Source organism: Pezoporus flaviventris, unplaced genomic scaffold (assembly GCF_033815535.1).
Source record: "Pezoporus flaviventris isolate CSIRO_AGI_PZ_B2104156 unplaced genomic scaffold, CSIRO_AGI_Pfla_v1 ptg000002l, whole genome shotgun sequence".
NCBI classification, from domain to species: Eukaryota; Metazoa; Chordata; class Aves; order Psittaciformes; family Psittacidae; genus Pezoporus; species Pezoporus flaviventris.
The window spans coordinates 85,250,446-85,265,272 of NW_026892550.1; positions in this window are offsets into that span (position 1 = coordinate 85,250,446).

Here is a 14,827-nt window from a genome sequence, read left to right on the forward strand (position 1 = left end):
ATGCTTCCAAGCCTCTCCAGGAACAGGTGTGTCCAAAATTTCCATTTGCTTGTGTTTTTTGCAGCTTGCTGACTGGACAGCTATAGTCCCTCAACTACCATACTGTAAAAAGAAAAGCAAGCAACTCCAGAACAAGTGTCACTGTCATGAGCAGCTGCTACTCTGCATGCATTTCCCCGCCTCTACCTGCTGAATGTTATAAGAAAAATAATAAATATGTGACTCACAAAAATGAGTCAGAAATGTGTGACATAGTGTGTATATAAAGGATATAGTGGCTCAGGAAAGGCTGGCCTGCTTGCCTACCCCTGTATAGAAATCAGACCCAACAACTCCTAGGAATCCTTTGAAACACATTGGTACACTGAGACATGTTAAAATATTTATTTATTTTATTTTTTACTTCAGAGAGAAATGGCTAGAGGGAAAAGAATGCTACTGAACGAAGAAAGACAGTCAAGGGGCAGGCTGTGCTTAAAGCAGTATAATATTCATGCAATATTTAGTTGAAATCTCATGCTTGACTTCATTTATTGCTGTTCTGAAACAAAACAAAGTTACAAGATTTTTTTTGTTTTCTGTGTTAATATCAATTTTCCATATCTTCCGATTCTGCTCACTAGACTGTTCCTCTCTTCCCCAACAGCTATATACCACCTTTACTTGTCTTGTACACATCTTCTTATCTTTTTGTTTGTTTGTTTGTTTGTTTTTTTCCTGCTTATGTTTAGGAAGAAAGGAAACATTCTTCCTGAGTACAAAAAACCCTGGTGAAAGTAGATACCAGCAAACCATAGGTTTGACCTATGGTGACCACCGTAGGTGACCAGCAAACCATCAAATAAGATTATTGTGCTTAGCAGAATAACCATCCTCCACTCATATTCCTATTTCCATTCCTGCAGAGCATTGTCCTGAATGCAGGTCAGTTGAGTCTTGGAATATTTTTCCTCGAATCTCATGGGACAGTTCAGTCTGAATTTTTATGGGCTGACTCAGCATATAGCCTGGCAAAGTAAGGAAAACCTCTGGTGTTGATTTCATACAACAAGAAAATTAGATTAGAAGGAGGGTGCAAACTCTTATTGCAGTGGCCCAGAGAAAGCTGTTGCTTCTGTTGCTGCTTTTCTTTGAAAAAAAAGCCTTACCTGCTGTGGTCGGTGATACATTTGCCAGCAGCAATTTGGTCTACCCAAGTAATATTCTAAAACGTTTTAGTTCCCTCACCTGTTTAAAATCTGCATCTGTACCACTTAGTGAACACTGAATCATTTGCTTCCACTTCCATCACAGTCAGAGGATATATATACAGACCACAAGTTAAACAAGAAATGGCATAAATTATATTGGCCCAAGGATAGCTATGCAGAGCAACAGCCATGCAAATGAACAAGGTGATCTGTTGTTTATGTGCAATGTGTAAAAAATACATATTTTTCACAGACACTTGAAGCAGTCTAAGATTCTTCTGTAGACTTTTGCTGTCCAAACATAAATTATTTTAGTTTTTTTTTTGATTCATTCTCTTTGTGTTTCAGCTGCATCATTGCTATGAATGCTATCTACTGTGTTAATGAGAATTTCTATTAGCCTTGAAAAGCTGAGCTCAGCGACACTGCCTGTCTGTCACTTGCATTCCACTTGCTCAGATACCCACAGTGCTTGGAACTTACACCTGTCTGATCTCATTAGCTCAAAGCAGCAGCCACCCAATTTGCAGTTACACCTCTTAATGCAATCATAACAGCTTTGCATCTCTATTGCAGGGCTTGCCTTATTACACGTTCATTGAGTCTCATTTGCTGAAACATATGATTTAGCTGTTTTAAAGAATCGTAAACCTCACTTGAGGCTTGATTAATGAATACAGAGTAAAATAATTTTCTTTTTATATTTAATCATAATCTGGAAATTTTTGGTCCTGTGACATGAAGCAGCTTCCCTGTTGACTTTAGCTCCCAATTCCTTGTGAGGTACCTCATCCTTTTACTTAAACTTACTGATTATTAAAGTGCTTATGTACCTCTTTTCTTCCCTGCAGTGCCTAGAAATTACTTTGAACTTGAACATACTGACTGCTCTAGGAAGCACAGCAAAGAGCAGTCACATTTCCCCTCTTAAGCACTTTTGTGATACTTTTACTTCTTCCACCGACACCTCATCCTAGCATCACATCCAGAGGTCAGGATGAAGAAAGGCTTAGATGAAACTCAGTTGCCAAGTGGCAAATGGTTTCTCATAGTGCTAAAGCCTCTATTGTCAATTAGCATTTTCAAGACCTGCCTTTCATCCTGCTCCAAGTTATAACCTTAAAATCAGAGGGTTTGGGTTCAATTATATTCCTGCAGCTTTGCCAGAAAAATGTAAAGATTTCGGTTTACTTTTGTCCTGGCAGTCTTGAAAACAGCAAAATCTTTTGCTTATTATACTCAAATAAAAGAATGAGCTATATTTTTCTGCTGTAATGTCATACCTTTGGAATGACAGATCATTCTCTCCAACTTTAAATGTGTTTGTGCTCTACTTTGCACTCCTCCTCCCTCTTGTCTCACATGCCTAACTGAATGAGGAATAATTCACTGAATTAACCTTTCATGGGTTAGTGTAAATCCTAGGTGTGGGTTTTAGGAGAGATTTGGAAAGAAAGCATATCTTTAAAGCCTTTCAGTATCAACAGAGTATATTTTTAGTTTCAGGCCATACACCAGAGGGATTAATTTCATTTTGTTCTAACAGTATTTTTTGCAGAATCTTACTAGTGTGCTGCACCAGGTGCTGATATTAAATCTATAAACTAGAGAGTGAGCCAGTAAAAGCCATTTCAAACTGATAAATATTTAAAACCACTTTCACAAAAAATTAAGTAATATTGTCTTCAACCTTAACTTCAAAGCTCTGGTCTGGTTAAGGACACTCCCTGTGTGTATTTTCCCTTTCAGAAGTAAGTGAAGTGTTACATGCAAAAAACTCCAAAATGAATCATGATGTAAGATTGCTGGGAACACTTCATGTCTGTTGAAGAGTATTAAAAACCTCCTGCCAGACAGGTCTGGCAGCTATCTGTAGTGATAAAGAGGGTGAAAGGGGCTTCCTCCCTTACCGGGAACCTCACCCAAGATGATGCTCTTTGTCAGTGAAGATCTTCATGGGGAATCTTGCAGGACCCCAGGACCAGTGGCTACTCCTTCTGAGGCAGCACATCTACTCAGTTTAGCAGAATGTAGGCCGAGGAGTGTAATTTAGCAGCTTCGGCACACACATGTAAAGTTGAGGCTAAAAGACACGCAGATACTTTCCATATTATCCAGAGCAAAGGGTAGGTTCAGGTAGATGATTTTATTCCATTTATTGTTTAAGCAATGTCCTACCTCGCTTAAAACTCCTTGTAAGTGGTGTCATGTTGGCTATATAAGAAACAAACTGTATAAACACATTTCCCTGTTATGACCATACTCCCTCTCACACAGGAATTCAAGTGCCATCTGTCAGTTTCTGTTGCCACCAAGTTGAACAAGTCCAAGTGCAAGAATAGGAGAAAGAAAACAGAAACTAGAATGTCACCTCCTACCTCTATGGCTGCACAGCCTGAACTGTCAGCAGTGGTTACTGTGCTTTTATTGGAAGAAGTAACTAGACAGAGATTAAAGGGTGAAACAATCAGCTTAAAAAGAGACTGAAAAAATCCTTTTCTTTTAATTGAAATTGTAACTTTCAAGTGCTGTAGTCCACTCACAGAATCCCTGGTATTTTAAATGCATGAAGGGAAAATTTAGCAAGTACACTTATTCTTGGCTGTTTTCCAAGACATCTCAGACGTTCCAGGGAATTTAAAATGTGAAATGAATAAAGTATGTGAGGATGGATCTTTCATAAGTTATGATTTTCTTCTTTAAATAATGAAAAAACCTCTAGTTTATCCTGGAAAAAAAACAGATTTCTTTTCCATACAAGTTTTAGGAGCTGTTTCACATTCATACGTGTGCACTTACATGAAGCTAACCAGCAGAAATACACACTGCAGCTGATTTTTCTAAAACTCTTTCGTTTGGCATCAGTGTTTGTCTCAGCATCATGCAATACCTACGAAGATAACAAAGTGTGATTTTCTGCAGTACGAAGACAAGTTGCCATTCACCCCCTAAATCTGGAGCTGTCCTGCACTCATCTGTGAATTGATGATAAGTTTAAAGTTAGCTGCAAATTGGACATATCCCAGATTACCACAGACTATAAGGTTATGTACCTTATGATCCTCCCCCGGCCACAGTATTGCCCCAAGGTTTTGGGTCCCAACCGTAGGCTTTTCTGAGGCCTGTTCCCTGAAGCTAGAGCCCACTTTGTGTAGGGCCTGACCTCAGGTGGTTCTGGTTTCTGCTGGAGAGCTGCATCAATGCAGAATAAATAACTTGGCTTTATTTTCTTAGTACAATAACCTCAAGGTTCCCAGATCCAGGTACTCAGCTTTAATTTACAGATAACTGGACCATACATATTGTAGGTATAAAAGATAAAAAATAGGAAGGCTTGAGGAAAGTGAGGTATGTGAATGACCTACCCTCATCTCGGGGCCTGGCTGAAATACCATCTGCTTTAGGGATTGACTGTTACCTTGTTCTGTGAACAGCAGACAGGAGAAGAAATAGAGGCCTATTTGGTAATTAGCTTAAAAAAATATGTTCTGGTGAGATTATCTAGTTCTAACAAGAGAAATTGTCAAGAAGAACTTAATGGTGATATGCCAGACCAAATCAGACTGGGCAAAGAAGTAAATAAACTGACAAATTAAGTTTACTATTATGCCGATGGAGGATGGGATACATTTGAGTATTTCTTTAGAATTGTTAGAACAGTAAGTCTGTACCTCACTAGCTCTTGAGGAACACAGAAATAACTTTATAATCCTATTGCTGCTCATTTCTGCAGTGGTTCCAGTGACTGCATTTTAAAAAAAGAGCAACATAAAATGTTTATAGCTAACGCACCCCAGTGGTGACGCTACATGGTTGTAAAAAAGGCATTTCTATGGCTCATATACTCCTGTCTTCATTACAGATGCTTTCCAGAGTGTGGGAAAAAAGGACACTGAATTCACGCATTTTTTCAAGTTTCTGGAAGCCACAGCCAGTGGTGGTCACATAAATAACATGTTTGGAAAGGTCAGCTACATAAATTTGAATGTTTTATTGGTGGAGTGTATAACAAAGTGAACAAAGGGGAGTCAGGTAGGTGTTGTGGTCATGTCATTAATTCTACTTAGAAGATCTTGGTTCAACTTTTGACCAATCCTCAATCCCGTCAAAGTAGTTACAGTCCTTGCAACAACCACTCATGCTCTTGCTTGCATTTCACTCAGAGTTACTTCTAGTGCAACTGTGGAGTCCTGTGAGCGTAATAGCCTGACCCTTTACGGTAGCTGTGGGCTGGTGTTGCTAAATTTATGTAGTCACATATTGTTTTGACTTTGTATCAATTATTGATGTCCAAAGTGAAATTACTTAGTTTCTCCATTTATTCTTCCCTTCCAGGGTTTCCAAGGATGAAGTAGGCGCTTCAAAGATAAAGAATTTCTATCACTGTAAACTCACACAACGCCTTCTGTGGAACAGCACAATCGGAAAAAGCTGCAAAATATATGGTAAAAAAAAAGAAAAAAGATTCTATATGTATTGTCATACAATGCTTTCCAAATAATATGACACAGAATAAAACTCCATGCTGAATAGCGCGACTCCTTACAGGGCGATATACTTAGTTTCGAATATGCCCAGGTTTCATACTACATACATTGTCCAGAATGAAGGCTTATTGAAAATGAATCTTGTTTAAGTCAAAGAAATGCTCTTAAACTTCTGTGTGAAGGAATGATAAAAATTGGCCATGTCTTCTACTTTATGTGCAGTTTCAAATTTAACCCCCAGCTTTTGTTGCAGAAAATGTCCTTTCTGCTTTACTAAACTTATCTCAACAAGCCCAAACGATATTTAGATATGAGGTCACAAGAGCTAGAAGCCTCAGTCACTGGTAATTTTTGGGAAGTCATTCTTAAAATCCCCAATAAAACTCTTCTGAATTACAATTTTAGTTTATAAATATTCAGGATTGATAGGTCTGAATATTCACTGAAGTGATGCTCAGGTATGAAGTTAACATAGACAGACCTCTTGTTAGACAGTCATACAATGTTTAATAAGTTGGGTAGACTGAGTAGGAATAAATGAGACCTGTGTTAGTTTTCTTTTACACATGAGCAGAAGTTGAAACTAAGAAAATGCTGTATTTTTTTGGCTTCTGGGTGATTACTCTTAAAATGATCATTGTAGTCAGGAGAATGAAAACACTTCTGTCTTGGAAAATTTTAAGACTCTTGCTGGAAAATCAGAGATCAGTGCAAAGAAAGACTTGCCTCCTGTTCACAACGAAAAACCTGGTGAGAAGGAGATCTCCAACATTTGGTGTCACAGGCTGAAAGGAAAACAGAGCTGAAATGGACATCCAGTTAGAGAGTCAGGATACCGGTTATCTTGGCAGTGGAATTTGCTCCATGAAAAGTTTACCTTGCAAAGTAGAAATTCCTTACAGGAAGGACTCTGTAACTGCAGTGGTCACAGATGCCACCTGCTTAAATAATTTTTTCAAAGTCAAGAAAATATGAAAGTCTCACTTGTAAGAAGGGAACATTGACACTGAGATCTCAGAAAATGTTCAGCTTTAATTAGAGTTTCATAAAGTTCTTTCTGAGCTTCATTTCCTCTTTCTGCAGTGCTCCTTGGGCTGCGCTGCCATTAACAGCCTCTGATCTAAACTGACCTATATCAATTTATATGGATGATTCGCTTGGCTTGATAAAAAAACCCACAAAAAACCCAACAGTCTCCTCCTTCTGAAGGGGATATGTGTTCCCTTCACATTTTATCTATATTTGTATGCAATACTGACAGAGGATGGTATATAAACAATATTTGGAAGCATATCTAAAACAGGGAAGAAAACAACTGCTGAGAAGTGACATTCTTTCTTTTTTTCTATTCTTTTTGTAAATTGCAGATAAGAAGGAATAAACCATTAACTTAAGCATTGTCCTGCGTTTCACAGCCAAAACAGAGAGGCTGAAGGGATGTCATATTTTAAGAGAAAGCAAATTTTCCATTAATATTTTAATATTTATACCTTGTATATATTCTCTTCTACAGAGAGCTTATATTAATTACTCTCTTCGGTTGCCTGTAGAAATCAACCCTGTGGGACCAGAAATTTTCATATTCTTAGCAGGAAATCACATGCTAGATGGGCTAAAGTCAGTTGTATGAGGTTCAACAAGGCAGAGTGCCAGGTCTTGCACTTGGGTGACAATAACCTCGTGCAATGTTACAGGCTTGGGGAAGAGTGGTTGGAAAGCTGCTTGGTCGAAAAAGCCCTGGGGGTGCTGACCCACATAGCTGAACATGAGCCAGCATGTTCCCAGGCAGACAAGAAGGCCAATGGCATCCTGGCCTGTATCAGTAACAGCATAGCCAGCCGGGCCAGGGCAGTGATCCTCCCTGTGTATGAGCACTGGTGAGGCTGCACCTTAAATTCGATGTTCAGTTCTGGGCTCCTCACTACAAGAAAGACATTGAGGTGCTAGAGTGGGTCCAGAAAAGGAGAGGGTCCAGAAGATGGCAACAAAGCTGGTGTAGCATCTGGAGCACAAGCCTCATGAGGACAGCTGAAGGAACTGGGGTTGTTTAGTCTGGAGAAAAAGACGCTCAGTGAAGACCTTGTCACTCTCCATAACTACCTGAAAGGAAGTTGTAGCTAGGTGGCTGTCAGCCTCTTCTACCAAATAACAGGAAGCAGGACAAGAGAAGATGGCCTCATGGAGAAGATGGAGGTTTGGAGGTTTAGATTGGATATTAGGAAAAATTCCTTCAGAGTGATTAGGTATTGGAACAGGCTGCCCAGGGAAGTCATGGAGGTATACCCCTCGAGGTATTTAGAAGACATGTAGACATGACGCTTAGGGACATTGTTAAGTGGCTGACATGGCAGTGTTGTTTTCAGTGGGACTTAGTGATCTAAGGGTCTTGTTTCTATGATTCTACGATTTTTACACAAGATAGGCAGAATGAAAGCAAACATTTTTTCTCTTTGTTGATCTTTTTCAGCATTAGGTATTTTATTCTTCAGAGAAATTCTGCTAAGCATTCCAGCTCAGGCTTGTAAATCTACATAATCACACACCAACTTTTCTCAGAATGCTCTCTAGACACAAAAAATTTTTGGAGAAGCCAAGGATTTTGGATTGCATCTTGGAGATCCATTGGGATTAAAGTTACCTTCAAGTCTGGTGAGTGGAAGTCACCTTTGCAGAGGTAACTTCTGGTGTACTACCATCCCTGACAGGGACAAGGAAGAACATCATTCTAGATGGCAGCACGCTCTGAACTCTATCTTTGGGGCCAAGTGTCCCTGAATACAAGGGATACCAAAACCATACAGAGCTAGTCATGTCTGAAAATCTATAGTGAAGAAAAGTCAGCTAGATTTTCTATCTGCCAAAAAATAAGTTTCCTAATTTGACATCATAGCACATGCCCATTTAGCTATCTCCTTAAAATTACAGCTTTCTTAGCACAAGAGATCCTTCCTCACTATCCTTCACTATTCACTGAAGCAGACTTGTGTCACATTTGACAGTAGAGGATCAGGCTCTATTACTAGCTGCTGTATAATACAGGATCATTTAAGCAGTCTCTCCCAGCTGAAAACTGTACATGCCTAATAGTAACATTATACCATGACTGCACACATCACGCTCCCCACAGGTACCCTTGGTTTCAGTTTTGTGTGTGGTAAGTTGTACATATTATATGGATTTCATAAGCTGCCTTTGAGCTGGCCATGAGGCTATGAAATTTAGTCATTTCAATCACCAGCTACACAAAGTTCAACTACGAGGCAGAAATATAAAATGTGGGTAAAAGGCAGAAGAAAATTATAAATCGAGTGGTTAAGTTTAAGTAAACAAAAAGAATAAAAAAGAAAAAATCTTTAGAGTTTCTTCAGAAATTAAATTTTATAGCATTAGAAATATGTACATTTTGTGGAACCAAAAAAGGGCCTAATTTCAAGATAAATGGTTTTCTATGATTTCATCTAACATCCTTGTTATTATATTAATTAAAACAAAGGGCATCCCCTTTTTATATGCATACACACAAAATACTGAACACTAATAGGAATTTAATTCTGATTACAGTAATATCTCTATTCTCTTATATCTTGGCCAAACTATTTTTCTCCTTCATTGCTTCAGCATCTCTATACAGTTGCTGCAGTAACAAAGTAATTTTCTGATAAATTCATCAGGAAAAGTGCATGATAGAGAACATGTATAACTCTAAACCTGTCAGACCATCACAATTCTAAGGCAATTATTCTCCTAGGGAAAAAAGGAAAATTACATAATGTAATTGCACACAGAGAAAGATAAGTTATCATAATTCCATGCCACTAAACCTAACTTTCCTAAATGTGCTCAGCACAGGAAGATGCTCTTTTATGGACATTATATATCTTCTCAAGCTGTAACAACCACAGTGTCAACAAGCCTGGCATATATTGTAAATCAAGATTGCTGGCACACTAAAAATTATGGTTGAAGGAGAAGTGTTTGAATAACATTAATCTTCTAGACTGTGGTGAGCATTTTACGAATCAAAACACTATAGTCTGCTTAAGCCAATTATTTCAAGGGTACTCAAAATCTATATCATAATTGAAAGTGTAATCTCTGCAGTTGAACTTAAGATTTGTTCTGTGAAGCACAAAACCTATAACACCTGAAGCCAACAACAAATCCTGGGTAAACAGGAATAAGAAACTGCATTTTAAACACAAGGACTCTCTGTTACCTGTTAAAGAAAATTCACGTCATCACCACGAATGCTGAAAATACCGATTTCTAAACAGCCTTCTGTTGCCTCTCCTTCTTCCCCTGATCCCATGACAGATTCCTAAAAGGCCTTTTGGATTAAATATGATTACTAGTTTTGGAAGATTTTCTAAACTGTGAGATATCTACAGGATTTCTTATTTTCTATGAGCACTTTACTGACTCACTCTGAAATGAGCAGTGTTATCTCTTATGACATTCTACACAGTTTAGTTGTGTATAAATCTGGTGTCATCTCTCTGTAAATTTTTGACATGTTATTTCCTTATAATTTTTAGCTATGACCCAAATTCAAAACAAATGATTTGTTTAGAATCTCCTGTTCCGATGTAGAAATACTTGGTGTTGAGGTAAATCGAGACCACAGTCATTAAAAACTGAGAAATGCCAGTGTTTAATTTCAGGGCAGCCATTTCCTGAAAATCTGATATATTTGGACCCCGACATCACCAAGATTTCATACCCTAACACAAGACAGCTTTTTGGCGCTCTTCATGGTTTCAATTCCGTACTGCATGGCTCCATGACACATGCTTATATGTTGTCAAATAAAGCTTTACCTAAGGAAATCCTGTCATACCAAACAAGACTCTTTTTCATGAGCTAATGATGACAACAAAGTTGTCTTTGATGTACCATACATTTCAGAATGCTTGGGTTATTTTTATGACCTATCTTGAACTTTGATGTATTATGGAACATACTCAAATTCACTATCTATGAACAAAATAAAGGTTGTTTTGTTTGGGGCTTGAACAATGAGCATATTCCCTCTGGAAGGTGCAGAAATTATTCTTCTAAGACAAGTTACATGTTCAGATGAGCCAAAAGCACATTGCAAAAAAATGTCTAAGTTGATATACTCAACTTTATCATCTGGATCACTGTGAGAAGATAAGTAGTAAAACCCCAGGACTAAGTATACAGTGAATGTATACAGGATGCATACAGTGAGCTGGAGAAGTGTTCAGGCAACAAAAGTTCCCCACTTTGTAGACACAAACCAATGAAATTGGGTATACACAATGCTACAGAAAACGTACTTCTCCAAGACTAATATTTGAGATACCACTAGCTGTCACCCCCAAGGCCTAGACCACTGTAGACTTTGATTGAAAAAGGGGGAAAAAAGACTTTTAGTGTAGTTCAAGACAGCAGTTATTTTGCTCTGAAATAAAAAGATGATAGATGTTATGGTCAAAAGGGTTGAGAATTAACTGCAGTACTAAAAGTAAGTATTTGCACTGTATATCTCTTGTCCTCCAAAAGAAGAAGGTGGCATAAGACATTAGCATACCATAATACTCAAAGGATATTGATTTCATCACATGTAAAACAAACACAGAGATCGAGATGTCTGCAGTCAGTTCAGAACTCCTCTCCCAAACATAAAAGGGCATTACAAAGAACTGTTCTTAAGAAATTGAAGCTTTGAAATGAATCTATGTGCGCATTGGTGCCATATCTGAGCTGATGAACCAGCTTTTGACATGGTCTTTAACACAATATAATGGAAACTGTCTTAAATAAGGAAAAGCCATTAGGTGCCTTATATATTTATTCAACAGGAATGGAATTTTCCAGTCAGAAGGAAAAAATGGTTGTCCTAAATGCTTAGCCCAATTTTATCATTTCAAAAGATCCAGCCCAATGTGATGTGATCTAGCCACAGTTTGGAACCTAATAGGGTGGTGTTTTAGCTTTTCTTTCTGTTCTTCTATTTATATTTCATATGGATTTTGTGTTTATGCCCAGAGGCATATTTTTCTATACAAACTCAGACAGAAAGCTTGTCAACACTGCATGTCTAAGTGGAAAAGTAAATATTGAAATTTCTGACCTAAGTTCCTTTATGACAATGCCAGAGTGGTTCTAAAGTTCTACTCTGTGAATTGGCTTATATCGTTTGGACTAATTATTATTTGGAGGAACACAGTGATTTTGATATTTAATTGTGAGATTAATTCTTGCCTCAGAAAAATAGCTACTGCATTTTTACTAACTTACAAAACAAAGGTGTCAAACAATCACCACTAAGATATGTATGTACTTGTGTGTGTTCCTGAATTCCCAACCCTAGCTTTAATTTGCATCATTTATTTCAGCTTGTTTTAGAAAATATTATGCTGCAGTGTTAGCCACTGGATGGAGATTGAATCAAAGTCCTAATCACTAACTAATGCAAATCTGGAATTTCCAGTAGGATAAGAAAGATAAGAACTGGTGAGACTTCTGTCTTGAATTCATTGCATCTCCAGGATTTGAATTCTGCCTGTGAGTTTGCTTTGCATTTGGAAGATGTTCAAGGCAGCTGCGCGTTCAAGTGTGGATGCATCATATCCATATATATGTGGACACATTTTCATGGACAAATGGAGTGAAATACCAGTGTAACAAATTGGTCTTCATTCTAAGGATATGTTGTCATTAGGCAGTTAACTTAGTGATGCTAACCTTTCTAATAATTATCCTCAAATACTAGTCGCAGGCATTCATACTAGGAATATGTCTACTGTTATGCATAGAATATCTTGTGGTTGATATGTGTTAGATTCAGTATCACCTGATCACTTCACATTAGATGATCTCTATTAGAAGTAACATTCCTGAAAAAAGATAAAGGAGAATGAGTAATGGAATATTAATTTTGAGAAATACACACCTGTCAGTATTTGAGGAAGATTTTGGATGCAAGTATGAATATTTGACTTGCAATTCAGATTTTCAAGACTGATGCATTAACAGCTCCTGCATATTCTGATGTATTATTTTGACACTTGTACTGAGCTCTTCAAAAGGCACTCACCTCTTCCATCATTGTCTATGAAACGCAATGTTCCAAATGAATCTCATAAATAAAGAATCATCTAAGTACTTCTCGCATTTGCAAGTCATTATATGCTTTTGGAGCTCTTTAAACTGAGAGGTAGCAGCTTCTAACCTGCACCCTGAGTATGTGCCTCTACAAGGGTATTTTTCCAGAACTGCGCTGTAGATAAGCCCATCTTCAAGCCTTCTTGAACTCACAGTGTTTGTTGCTTCTTACTAGTGTGCTCTAAAACTCAAAGTTTAATCGAGTTAAAACCTCAAAATTTGAAATCTGTCAAAAGGCTTCAATGGTAGGTGTATAGCAAGAATGAAAATTTACACAAGGCCAATACATAGCAAGGGGAGCAAGTGTGAATTCAGAGGATTTGCATATGCATTCATGGAATTTGATTATTAAGCCAGTTGTGAGTGAATAATTGTTGAATGTAGAGGAAGTCAAGCTAAGAAATCTCTAATTACAATCAAGAAATATAAGGTGCTACTTGGGCATGAGGTAGATTAGATTTACTTCAGCCATGGAGTGGACTAGCCTTTTTACAAGTCATATCTTATCAACCTCTAATATCAGGAGACTGAGTGGGAATCTTGATTTTCAGTGGAAAGTCTCTAGACATCGTGTTTTTGGAGTCAAGATCGAAGTTGTGCAGCAAAAATGTCCTAAAGGCTCACAAACAAGATGCAGCTTAGCTCAATAAATAGCTTTTTTCACTGCCTGAGATTAGCAGTACATGGTCAGAAACTAGTGACAAAAGATACTAGCTACATGATTAGAAGCATTGCTCTATGAGAAACTACATTTTTATTCCAGTCAGTCCTGCTCCTTGTCATGTCTCCTGGTTTGTATTGATGTCCTTTTGCGAAACACCATTTCCAGAAAAAACAATTTCTGTGATTGATTACTGTGTAAGATATCAAATACCTGACAGTCTTTCTGTCAGTCTTGGAAATATAACTGTTCTGTAAGGGCTGCTGTACTCCAGCGGTGAACAAAATTACTCCTGTGCTATTAAAGAAATAATTGTTCAGCAAGAAAGAGGCTGGATGATAATGACCTCCTGAGGTCTCTTACAAGATACATGACTATGATTCTGAGACAAACTCTAACTTTCTGTTGTTAGAGGTAGGATTCATCTCAGTGCTACTTTTTAGATGACAGTGACATGTGCAATGTAGACCTATGTTTAAATAGAAAGAACATAAGAGAAACGCAAGAATCCATTTCCAATACCTACAAGTACTTTCAATACTTGTGCCACCTGATTTCATAAATGAAACTTCAAAAGGCATCCACAGATACATTATTATTGACTCAATAGCAACTACAGTGAATGGTCCCTGAAAATAAGTCTGGCTAGTGCAGGAATTTTTGTGTATGCTTGAATAGAAACTTGGCTTATTTTGGATTACAAACTGTCATAAACTGCACTCAGTTCAGCTAAACTAAAGGCATCAGTTTAAAATCCAAATTTAGAAAAAATAATGTTAGGGTTAAGAAAGTTAATGAAGTTAACAAGTTGGCAAAATAGAAATGCTTGTACAATATAATTGGTATTGTAGAGCGTTCACATTTGACCTGTTTCACATTCCCCTTTAAGTCTGACTTTAGATGGGTGTTACCACATTTGTATAGATAGATATTCAGTTATTCACCAAGCTAGTGATTCTTAGGGGCTTTCTTAGCGTTAAGTTTTTATCCATAAGCAGAAGGACTTGGGGATGAACTTCTGAAAGAATGGAGAAAGAAAAATGTGAACAATGACATGGTTATGTCAGCACTCCTAACAGATTAAAACTTATCAAGAAGAAACAAAACCAAACTTACAGTAGCACATCTTGCAACCTATTTTGCTGTCTATGCATGGTCATGCAGTGCACTGGCTCTTTGAGGTAGAGACTTCATAGAATCATAGAACGGGCTGGAATGGACCTTAAAGGTCATGTAGTTCCACCCTCCCCCTATCCTTACCCTCACAAAGTAAAAAACAGTTCTATTATTATTGTGTAAAAAGTGATGTTTCCTCCCCTCCTTTCTCTCCTCTTCTCTTGAGTGGCTTAAGAAGTAAA